Below are 12902 nucleotides of genomic sequence, written 5' to 3'. Positions count from 1 at the left end.
TCACAGCGATCTGTAGAAGTTATCCTGTATGAATGTTAATGATTAAAACTGTAAATACTAATATTTAATTTCTTGATGTACTGTATTTCATGCTAACTTTTTTATAAAAATCTTCAAAGCTAGTGCAGAATGTAAATATCTCATGCTTGGGTCAAGACATTTGATTTTTCTTGTCTAATATTTGTGCCATATAAGTCAATTATTATGCAGCAGAAAGTTGTGTTTAACAAACTGGGATTCAAAAAATTTGTTTTGGAGCATAGCCAAGTAACACTGTGAAGTAATTTATGTCATAAATACACCATAGCAAAGTACCACTGTGAAGTAATTTATGTCATAAATACAACATAGCAAAGTACTACTGTGAAGTAATTTATGTCATAAATACAACATTGCAAAGTACCACTGTGAAGTAATTTATGTCATAAATACAACATTGCAAAGTACCACTGTAAAGCTATATATTGTAAATGCACCATATCTGTGACATAACATTTTCACAAAACTGTGATTATACGTACTATCATACACTGCATTAGGTAATATGTTTTATTATTATTATTTCCCTACATTTTCAAAAATGTTATGCCTACGGTTGAAAAATATCTTAAAGCTCCACTCATCCAATCAGGCAACTGCTGAAAAATGTTACTAGACCAGAATGAAATCTTATATGCAAATGCAGATGTTTACTGTATTAATAATCTTTGATCAGTCATGTGAAAGATTGTTTTCTGGACCTTAGTTTGACCCATCTGACACCAGTTGTAAATAATTACAAACTGATACCAGTAAGCTCTTCCTCAGGTTTTCATATTAGCTTCAGTGAAGTTGGTCTGGGAACAAGGCTAATTTTACACATAGCCTCAGGTACTTTAGTCTGCCGATACTTTTCATGAAAAATTCCTGCATGATAAGCTTCTGCTATTACATCACAGCATTACCTTGACAACATAGAAGTATAAGAAGGAATTTGAATATTCATGTCCGTGATTGGAAAAAAGAAGCAGAAAAGTCAATGATTGATTTTACTGGACATTATGCCAAGCATTGATTGCATTTATTGGACATCATGTCTTGTTGATTTGAGTATGACTTGTGGTAAGAGAGATGATTGGTGCCGCTACATGAAATTAAAAAGCCAACAAAAATATGTTGAGTTTGAGAAATCTAAAGTTAAAGTCATACAGGTAATGTAGGTGTATGGTACCAACTATTTTAGCACAGGTTGTCATTTTTTAGCATTTAATTAAACATATCTTTCAGTTTATTTCACTCTTTGTAAGATCAGTATTCCTTGGAAGAACATTGTATACACACTCCAGGAAATACATGAGGCAAAATTAATGTTAAGCATGTGCACAATTTTGGACTGGTCTCATTTGGAAGATATTATGCAGGTGTCATTTGTGTTCATCTCATTTGGAATGAAAACTTGCAAGGTTTTGGATGTGCATTTAAATAGTCTACTTTTATCAAATCAGTGGTAACAGTTATGTCACTTTTTACTTCAGTCTGTTGTAGTGCATGCTATAAACACTGGGACAGATTGGGGAAAATATGACAATTGTTGTAATGCATGTAATAAACACTGGGACAGATTTGGGACAATATAACAATCATTGTAGTGCATGCTATAAACACTGGGACAGATTGGGGAAAATATGACAATTGTTGTAATGCATGTAATAAACACTGGGACAGATTTGGGACAATATAACAATCATTGTAGTGCATGCTATAAACACTGGGACAGATTGGGGAAAATATGACAATTGTTGTAATGCATGTAATAAACACTGGGACAGATTTGGGACAATATAACAATCATTGTAGTGCATGCTATAAACACCGGGACAGATTTGGGACAATATAACAATCATTGTAGTGCATGCTATAAACACTGGGATAAATTTGGGAAAATATAACAATCATTGTAGTGCATGCTATAAACACTGAGACAGATTGGGGAAAATATGACAATCTTTGTAATGCATGCTATAAACACTGGGACAGGTTGGGGAAAATATAATAATTGTAGTGCATGCTATAAACACTGGAACAGATTGGGGAAAATATAATAATCATTGCAGTGCATGCTATAAACACTGGGTCAGGTTGGCAGGGTACTTTCCCATTTCTGTGGAATGACACTTATTTATAAAGCAATTTCTAACTTAAGCTGAACACTTACATACACATTGCAAGTGATTTTAAATTGCTTTTACATTTTGATGTGTATAAATATAAAATCTTAAGTCTGAATTTCATTACTTGTTTGTTACCTATTAAGTCAACTTCAGGATAATGGGACTTTTCTTTTATGTGACATGTGATAATTTGTATTCTGATGTTCTTTCCTAGTCATTGCAACCAGCTTTTTGATAAGTATTTGCCCTGTTTATACTATGTCAGGCTTTGCTGCTTTTGCCATATACAGTTGAACTGTCTTGAAAGACCACCCTTTCAGCCAAAAAATACCAATGGTCTTTCAGAAAGGTGGTGTCTTGTTACAGGTCATGATTCTATAACATCAATCAGCCAGTGCTTTGAGAACATGATCTCTAAAAATAAGCAGTTACTCAAAGCATAGGTCTTTCAAGACTGATTTTACTGTAGTATTCATATTACTAGTGATTGTTAAGCAGCTTTACGTAGAATTTAGTTAATTGTATATAGGTCTCCTACACTGTTCTTTAGTGATAATATTACATGCAAATTCCATTTACAATTTAGTTCCTTGCCATATTGTTGATCTTTAAAAAGGACTCTAGATTAGTTATAATATGTACATTGTGTTTTGGAATTACTATATTTTGCTTCATATGAAATGTTTTTGCTTTCATTGGAATAGGAAAGAAACCTCATGCTTTCATGAATATTTTTTTGAATATTTGTCTTTTGTTTTTTTTATTATATATATCTATCCATTTACATGATTAGCTGCCACCTGTTTTTGTATATATATATATATATATATATATATATATATATATATATATATATATATATATATATATATATCATGAAAGATTTCTAAGATGTACATCCTGTAGTGTTAAATTGATACTTTTCTCTTTTCATGTTGTCTCATGTCAATCAAGGTTTTATCTTGACTAATCAAGTCACATTGTTTTATGACATCATTTATTGTAATTGTAATTTTTGATACCTTATTTTGTTAATGATTTTTTTTCTTTAGGTGCAAAATAAATTATATGCCTATTAAAAATATGTAATTATCATTTTCTAAATTTGCACAATTTTGATTGTTTTCAGACAAAAACACGAACAGTGTAAATTAAAAATAAAAAATTATATTATAAATCCATGGTAGATGTGCATCCTTTTAATAGCAGATGATATTGGACTTCTACTTTTTATACACCTGCTGCAAGATGGAGCACTATTATGTTATGATGTCGGCAAATCCATCCATCATATTAGCATTTTTGTTTTAGCACTATTATGTGAATTCATCTACAGCTAGCAGACTTTGTGGATGATTTACACTTGGGTTAAGGTAGAACCTTATTGAGTTTTGGTGTGAAAAGGTCAAGGTCATTGTGAGATAAAAGATGACCACATAGGTATTTAAGGAACTTATTGATTCTGGGTGTCATAGGAAGTCATCATAAGTCTGATGAAAAACATAATGGTGTTTGCACAGTATGTTTATTTCATTAATAATAATCAGGATAATAATACTTTATTTACAGAGGGTGACTCATTTAGTCAAGGACTATTTTCCCATGAGGCCCTCTTAATACTACTTGCATTGACAAGTTACAGGATTAGACTTATATTTCCAGAGTCAATTTGAGACCCATTGGACTATACATTTCCAGCATCAATTTGAGACCCTGAGGACAATACATTTCCAGAGTCAATCTGAGACCCATTGGACTATTCATTTCCAGAGTCAATTTAAAACCCTGAGGACAATACATTTCCAGAGTCAATTTGAGACCCTGAGGACAATACATTTCCAGAGTCAGTTTGAGACCCATTGGACTATTCATTTCCAGAGTCAATTTGAGACCCTAAGGACAATACATTTCCATAGTCAGTTTGAGACCTTGAGTGCCTGTATTGTGGATGGTAAAATATTGTGTTGGTGTGTAATGTCATTCTTAGTGCTCAAGTTCTGTTTACTGGAACTTTGAACAAGTTGTCTTGTTTTTTATGTCATTTAAGCTTTCACAGGCTCAAAAGGAACATAATTTGGTAATTGTAGGCAAGTCACTCTAGAACTCTGGAAAACTCTTACACATTAGATTTGTGGGTTTAGTTAGAAGTTAAAGTAAATTTTCAACTTCTCAGAAGTGTTACAATGTGCTTTTGAAATTTCATTTTGCTTTGGTTGCATTCTATATGTCAAGGCTAAAGCACTTTTTATTTGTTTGTAAGCAAGGGGCGTTGTTGATGTAGTCATTTTTTGTGGTATAAAAAAAAGCTTTGTTTTCCATATTCACTAAGAGAGGATGCAAAGTGTGCATCAGGGAAAGGTTGTTTAATTATTGGGTTGTCCTATATCCATTTTCATAGAAACTAATTTATTAGTGTGTGGATATTGTAATCAGAATAAAGTTTATATAAAATGGTACATGCTTTCTTTATTTTTCAACACCCCCACCATTCTGTTTGTGTGATATTTAGGTTGGGTGTTTTATGGCACAATTTGGTTACTTGGTTTTGAGATGGAGTAAAAGGACACTTTGAAAAGATACAATTGTAGTTAACCTGGGCTGATATGATGTTAGGATTCAAACTGTACTGTAACAGGATAGACCTGAATGGATGCTTGGATCAAATAACAACTTAACATAATGCGATGAAAGATGGAAATTTATGAAATGAATTAATAAAAATATATACTCTACAAATACAGTGATTCTTTCACGCTGTAAACATACAACTCATTCAACTACTTTATCCAAATAGGCAGACAAAAATGTGATTCATATATTCAAATGTTTGACGGTAAGATTCATATAATATCATGTAATGATAGTAAGATTCAGATAACTCATGGAAAGAAAATAAGATTCAAATAATCTCATGGACTTCAGTCGCTTACCTAGAAAAACAATTATCCACCCTAGGTAATGTTGTATGCATGTACAAAGAAAATGATCAAATCGTTCTAAGGTGAAACCAAGTTATTTCTTGCCTTATTCTGTGACATGTACCAATTTAATTATAAGTCCAGCACTCAGTCTACTTATTGTCAGCAGCTCCTTGATATTTAGGAGGTTTTTTTATACCTCCAAGTCCTAATATCTATAATGAGCAAGCAGGCTTAATTTAACACATAGCTTTTGCTCAGTCTGCATGTAAAATGTACCCACACACTGGAAATGAAAAGAGAAAATTGACTTGCTAAGTAAAGGGCCAGCACCAGTACCCCATTTTTTATCTACTCTTTGCTATTTTTTTTACCACTGAATAAAACAACGCAAAGAAATATCTTGGAAACAAATCTCCTTTCAACAGTGTTGCCAAGCCAGAACGAGCATAGTACATGCTTTTGAATCAACATATCTGGTGAGGCTAGGCAATTGCATGTCTGGCACTAATGCAGTTTCATGCCCATTGTCTAACACTAAGCCTGCTGTTATGGAGGTGCCTTCAGTATTACTCAGGAAAATGCATGAAAATATTCCATGTAGACACTGGTAAATATTTTCCAATGACAGAAATGATAGTTGTAATAGAAATGAACAATAACATGTAGTTTACAATGGAAGCACATTACATTACAAAAGTAAGACTGTAAAGAGTACAACTAAATATGATTACTGTTACAAAGATTACTCAGTATCAAATATATTCAAGCATCATAAAATATCTTTAACTAAATACATTAAACTGCCTTGCCAGGTGCCTGGCATTAAGAGGTTAGTGTTAGGACTGGTCGGCCTGCGGCATGATGTCCCAGTGCTAGACATCACTATAAACTGTCACACTGCAGACCTCGTAGTGTTATGACTGAATTTTTTGTAAAGCTACATTAAAAATCTTAATCACATACACACAGTGTAGTATTACCAGAGATGTTTAATCAAAGATGCATAAAAGCATCAAGTTTTGTTATCAATGAATAAATAAAATACCTGCTATCCTCTGTCAAACTCTGTGGGCAACCACGTTTCTTTGAAGAGTTATCAACCCAGAGGAACATCATTCTTATAGTAAGTTGAGAGGATTGTTGCCATGGGTTTCATGAGGATTGTTGCCATGGGTTTCATGAGGATTGTTGCTATGGGTTTCATGAGGATTTTTGCCATGGGTTTCATGAGGATTGTTGCCATGGGTTTCATGGTACCCATGTCTCTTAATCAAGCAGACCAATCTTATGTCATATTTAAAATGATAATCAGCTTATACTGACAGATTAAAATTGCCTTATATATTATTCATGTCACCATTTAAACTGTTTATTTAAATAACCTTTTTGTTAAATATCTTTCAAAGCATGAAAGTGTTTTCTGAGATTAATTCAAACATGATACATGCACTTAAATATCTAATCTTTTCATTTTAATAGCAGTAATACATTTCCTATTCCTGTTGGTTTGTTTACCTTATTTTGGATTATATTATATTTGTTAATTTTCATGATTCTAGATTTAAAGGGTCATTTACTAAATAACATAATAAATAGCTAATTCTTTATATTTGTAGGTTTGTTCTGTGTGATGAAACCGTTCTTGTAAACACACTCATAATTTCAAAGATAATAAGTTGTACTTTTATTGAAGTAAACACAAGGAGTTCAGTACAGCTCATGAGACTCCCTCAAAGGAGATCCAATTGACCTAATTTCTGATTGGCTAGCTGCTAAAGTACTTGACCTTGTTTATAGTTGTTCTTCCTTCTGTACTGTGTCTCAGTTCTTTATTTCTTTACATAAAGGATGGTTTACTGGAAATTGGTTATTCCTAGCATTACCACCAGTCTAAGATGTGAACATTTTGAGTGGATTTATTTCTTTCAATTATTCATTACTAAGTGCTCAGACTTAGTATTGAATTACTGTGAATTCTTGTAAAGACATTATTGGATTAAATCATTGTGATACATCAAGATTATTGGCACTACAGCACACTAGTGAACTGCATTTGAATTACCCTTGGAACTCATTTGAATTACCAGTGGAACTCATTTGAATTACCATAGAAACTCATTTCAATTACCATTGGAACTCATTTGAATTGCCATTTGAACTCATTTGGTTTACTTGATACTTTTGGACTTGTGATGGAACTTTTAGGACTATATTAGATTTCATTCACTGTATTGTAAGTTACCTTTAATTTTTCACTTTTTATTTGAAGAAATAAATTTATGTTTTGAACTTTACAAAATTTGTTGGTTTTTGCTCCTTTTTGTTACTTAGATTAAGACCACAGAGTTGTAGTAGATCCTAATCCCAGTCTGATTCCTTATTCATAGTCAACATACAGAATACCTTCCTCTTTTTTCCTTGGACTATGTGCAGATTCACATATGCCAAGATTGCTCATTAAAATTTGCCTTCTATATAATATTTTTCAGCAAATCTTTTCCATTTTTGTGTTGATTGGGTGTTTTTGTCCTTGGTCCTTGCATTATTTGAGTGTTTTTCTTTCCTCCTTTCACTGATTTTGATTGACTTTTACAAGTTGATTAGCATGTGATGCTTCTGCTCAGTGTTAACCCCATCTTGTAACCAGTGTCCAGGTAAGTATTACCTATCCATATTTATTTGACCTGTTTTCTATAATTTGTTTGCCAATCAGAAGTTGATGTGTTGTAAGGTGTGGTTTAGTGTTGGTCAAATAAGCCATATGGAATAGACTTACCAGTCAAATAAGCCTTATGGAATAGACTTACCAGTCAAATAAGCCATATGGAATAGACTTACCAGTCAAATAAGCCATATGGAATAGACTTACCGGTCAAATAAGCCATATGGAATAGACTTACCAAAGCCTATTGGCACTGGTTGTGCATGCATGAATAGGTTGTCAAGTGGCCAAGGATCCCCAACACTTGGTCTAATGCCATCAGTGTCACTGAATAATGGATTATTGGCCCCTCCCAATGGATGCAAGGTGCCTGAGTGACAAATGCCTTCCCTGCATGGAGGAGCAGTGACCTCTCAAGATAAACTATTAGCATCGTTGACCAAAAATGAATGAGTCACAACCAATGATGTCTGGGCACCGATTACTTGTCACTTGGTCACCTGTCCGATTGATAGTTCCAAATGACATATATAAAGAGATCGCAAATCAAGGTTTCTGTTAGTATCTATATTTATGATTTATAAGCTGACTTTGCTTCAGTGTGCCTTGTTAAAAATGGTAAATTTTGGTGATCCCATATAGGAGAAACTGCCAGGTTGCCTGTCATCCAGGTAAAATGGGCAGAATAATGTCTGCTAGTGACCTTATTGGAAAGCATCTCTATCGATAATTGAACATTGGGCTGGTCATTGGAACCTAAATACTGGGCTTTGATTGTCAGTCCAGGAACAACAATCAAGTCTATACCCACCTCACTTCCCCCTTTTCTTTCTAGTGAGCCACCCCACTCCCAATCAGAAATTATATCATAGATGTAGCTATCTTGGCTTCAAGGTATGGCAGACATGGAAGGTCAGGGCCTGCTCTGTTACCTCTGACCTTGTATAACAAAAAGGAAGCAGGTGGGCTCTCTTTTCCAAGATGTTTGCGGTGAGATCAGCAATCTCAGTTACCAAAGAGCTTTGTTCATCTCTAGGGAAAAACCTTGGAGTTTAAGGCTCGAACCCTAGAAACGATCGCCTCATGCCTATTTGTTTTAGATAGCCTCTGATCACTTAAAGAATGAATTGCTGTCTCCAGCGGCACTTCAGTCTGTTTGCTGGGGGCTAAGTTGAAAAATTTAAGGCATGTGCTCTCCATGTTAATGGCACTCTCTGCAGAGCTTCTCCTCCTCCACAGCAACATCAACTGCCTTAGAACCATCTAAGGTTTTGCTGCATCAGATGATCAGAGCTAGAGTCTTTTGAGTACTGCACTTCTTCGGTGGAAATGCTCTTTGAAGGTCTCATGCATACTGTATCATCAGATTATTTGAGGAGCTAGCAACATCAATCCCTGGACCAGACTCCAAGAATGTGGAAACCGGTCAGGACATGCACACACCATGACAAACTGTGTGTTCCTTCTCAAATAGGATCCAGAACAAATAAGTAACCCCAGTTCAAATCTCCTTCACGCTTGTCTTTTGCTAGACAAGGTGGTAGTAGAAGAGACAAATAACGAATTCTTAAGACTTCTCCTTCCTTAAGGAGGGAGGCGGTCAGTGTTATCGAGTTACACGCTCTCCTGCAGTGTCTTTCTCTTCCGAGCACTCCAGAAGGTGCTCAACAAGCCCACTTTTGAGCGATTTGATAGATAATCAGGGGCATCGTGTGGCCCCATTTCAATTAAAATGGGGGATACCAGCCTCACTTTTGGGAAATCCTCAATCATGGATCCCATTTTTGACAGTCTAAACTGGATCATCTTGGAAAAGATTATACACCATTATGCAGAAGGATATGATGGAGAACACGCAAGCTTTGTTTTCATTCGCTGATCTCTTGTAGTGTTGAAAACCCAGAAAGTTTCGATTCCTAACTGAACATAACATCTTGAAAAAATGTCTCAGGTAAGAACGCTTCATAATGGAGACCAATCAGAAACACAAAAAGCCACTAAGGCTGGGGCTCTCCGTAGATTTTTGTCATGCAAAACTCTCACATCTTGTCGCCTCACAGGAAGTGAGTCCTGTTTTCTCTTAGCCAGGAGATATTTCAGCTACTCTTTTGCCCCGAGTCTGTCCCAGAGTGATGGGGATAATAGCGGTCTAATTGAGGTCCTTAGACATTCTCATCCTCCATTATTTCAACGACTGGTTAATGCACAACGTACTCAGGTATTCTCTTAAAGGCCCTATCCCTCAGTTTGTAAGGGGTTACACGTCTGGGTCTTAACCTCAGCTTAGAGAATTTGGAGCTCATATCTTTCATGGATGAATTGCCTCGCTCGACAGAACTGATCAGTTGCTGTCCTTCATAGCGGGTCTTGTGATCACGACTTCATTGTTGCTCTCTCTCACTCTCTCTCTCTCTCTCTCTCTCTCTCTCTCGGTCGATCGGCAGATCCAGTTTTCCTACGGTGACATCAGCTGCATTCCAGTTCCTGTCTGTAGCAAACTCGACATCGCTGAACCCGCTGTCTCCTCGGAGAAATGGGATTCCAAATTTGGTCAGTGTCCCAAATTCCACTCCTTTATGTACACAGAAATATCAGATTCGGGATGGGATGTTGGCCAAGAGTCAGAGATATTTCTTAAGGGACTTCGGTATCAGGATAAAGCGCCATTCATATAAGCAGTCTGGAAATGAGAGTAGTATTTCTAACCCATCAGGGATTCGTCAGCTATTTAAGGCGTCGTTGTACTATGGTCGCCATGGACAACACTTCCGTAGAAGTGTACCTCAGGCGTCGGAGAGGTAAACGTTTTTTTTTTCTTCGCATGGAAGTTTGTAACCTCTTCCAACATGAGGCATCGGAGATCCACTTTTCGGATTCCACCATATTCCGGGCAAACGATTATTCTGGTAGAAAACCTGTCATGTAATCATCTCTGCTCCAGTCGCTAACATGGGCGCTTTGTCAGTTGTAAAGGAGACCAATAATGTTCGCTCTGAAACTGAAAAAGTTCCCAGTTTATATCTCATCAGAGCTATACAAGAGAGTCCGGGCGGTGGATGCTTTCAGTCTGGAGTGGGATCGTTTGCACGCTTGCATCTTCCCATCTTTCAAATATTTTTGCTGGATCCCCACATACAGGCTCATCTTAATGGCCAACAACCCCTCCGCTGGCCAAAACGATTGTGATTCAACGCTCTGTCCGACCTGTCCTGTGTGTAGACGATTCTATGATATCACCACAGAGGAAAGGACCTGCTGTTGCATTACAGGGGATCTTCTGTACAACATCTCTCACATTTTCTACCTTCACACTTGGTTCATCTAGTGAGATCGATCCGCCAAGACAGATTTCAAGCAGGATTACCAACTGCATTGCGAAGGGTAGAAGGCAATCAGCTCCCGAAGTAGAGACTCGTTTGTAATTGGTTTAGTAGTAACTGCATTGATGTCAGCGGTTCTAGTTTAAAAACTGAAACGTATAATCACAAGCCAAAAAGCGTTCTACTGACAGGGAAGTAATTCGTACAAGCATTGTTAAGTAGGTGTTCCCACTCTCTTACATATATAGTGGAGATTTACATAGTTGGCAAATATATTAGGATGGCTGGCATTTGAATTGAAATGGCAGTCATTCATTTGCATGAATCAGATCGTTGACTATGCTCTCAGAAAGCTATACCTTTCTCTCAATATTAGCCATCATTCTTTAAATCATGGTTTGAATGTGTACTTATTTCGCTATTTAAGTTTTGTGTAAATTTGTTCAGGATGCTGGTGGAACTATCTGAATTGAATCGTCCTTCCATGCATAAATACAAATGTGTTAGTATAAAAGTCTGTACGGATGTAAAAGTACTCTATTGATCTCCACCAAGAACATTGCTTACGTAATGAGCAGTCCAAACGACGTTGTCATAAGGTATTTCTACGTTTTATCTCGTTTGGTGTTTTTGATTCTCCACACTTATAACATTGTTTCAACTCCGTTTATATCAGGAAAATGATTTTATTAGCATGGCGATGTTTTAGTAGTACAGTATATATTGGATATAGCACAGTTTATGAAGCATCGCACTGAAAATCCATTAGTAAGGACAGTTGCCCATCCATTTGTTTTATATTTGTGTTGAAAGAAAAAGGGTCCTACAATGGGAAAAGAACTAATTAATAATTTACTCTTTTTTGTTTTATTTGTCTTGCATGGACGCAATACACGCCAGAAGGCCTTAAAATTTTAAAAATTAACTAATAGTTCAACCTCCAATTAGTTATCCACTTATCTTGTCACTGCTTTTCTCTATCCATTTCAAACTAGGTGTATGACGTATGAATAAAGAAATTATCGTCACAAATGAGAAGTTTATGCATGAATCCAATCTAAAGAATGGTGACATAGATATAAAAAAACCGGACTGACAGATAAAACAAACGGACGTAATAGTTCTACCCATTTGTCCACTTACAGACTAAGTTTCCTTCTGGTTCCACCAATAGAAAAATCCTTACAGCAACCTGAAACATCAGAGTATATTGCACGAAGATTTTATACTTACTGTAGTATGGACGTTAAATAATTAATGTTGATCACTCAGTGTTGGGAGAAGATTGTATTAGGAACAATTACTTTTGTTGTCGTTATTGTAGGCTTAACGCCATATTTCAGCACATGATAGGCTATACATGGCAGCCAGTGTATATGACGGAGGAAAAACCCAGGAAACCCCGAAAAGAACCACCGACCCAAGGGTAGCTAGTGGTAAGCTTTCTGATACCCACTTTGACAGATCCCGCCTCTCGAACCCACGCGGACATAAGTAAGACTACTCGGCCACACGAGGCCCCGTTTAATACTCAGAATAAATTCACATGTCAGATAATACAAGCAAATAAATAAGAAATTATCAATGATTCATTAGCTACTTGAAGTGTTTGTTCAAGAATTACTCTTCGATTCTTGTTACCTGCAAATAATTGTTTATTTTGTTGTTGTTATTTTCTCCTTTATAAGATTTTCGTTTTTCTTTTTCTTTCTAGGCGTGCATGTGTGTGTGTGTGTGTGTGTGTGTGTGTGTGTGTGTGTGTTTAGTATTATCATCTGGTGGGGTATACCAAAATTGTTACCATTTTGGAATGTCACGAGTCTATTGTTATGTTGTTGTTTTTTGTTCA

The sequence above is a fragment of the Sinohyriopsis cumingii genome, chromosome 15, assembly GCF_028554795.1.
Source record: "Sinohyriopsis cumingii isolate HCF-2022 chromosome 15, ASM2855479v2, whole genome shotgun sequence".
NCBI classification, from domain to species: Eukaryota; Metazoa; Mollusca; class Bivalvia; order Unionida; family Unionidae; genus Sinohyriopsis; species Sinohyriopsis cumingii.
Note: the sequence above shows the minus strand (reverse complement) of the source record.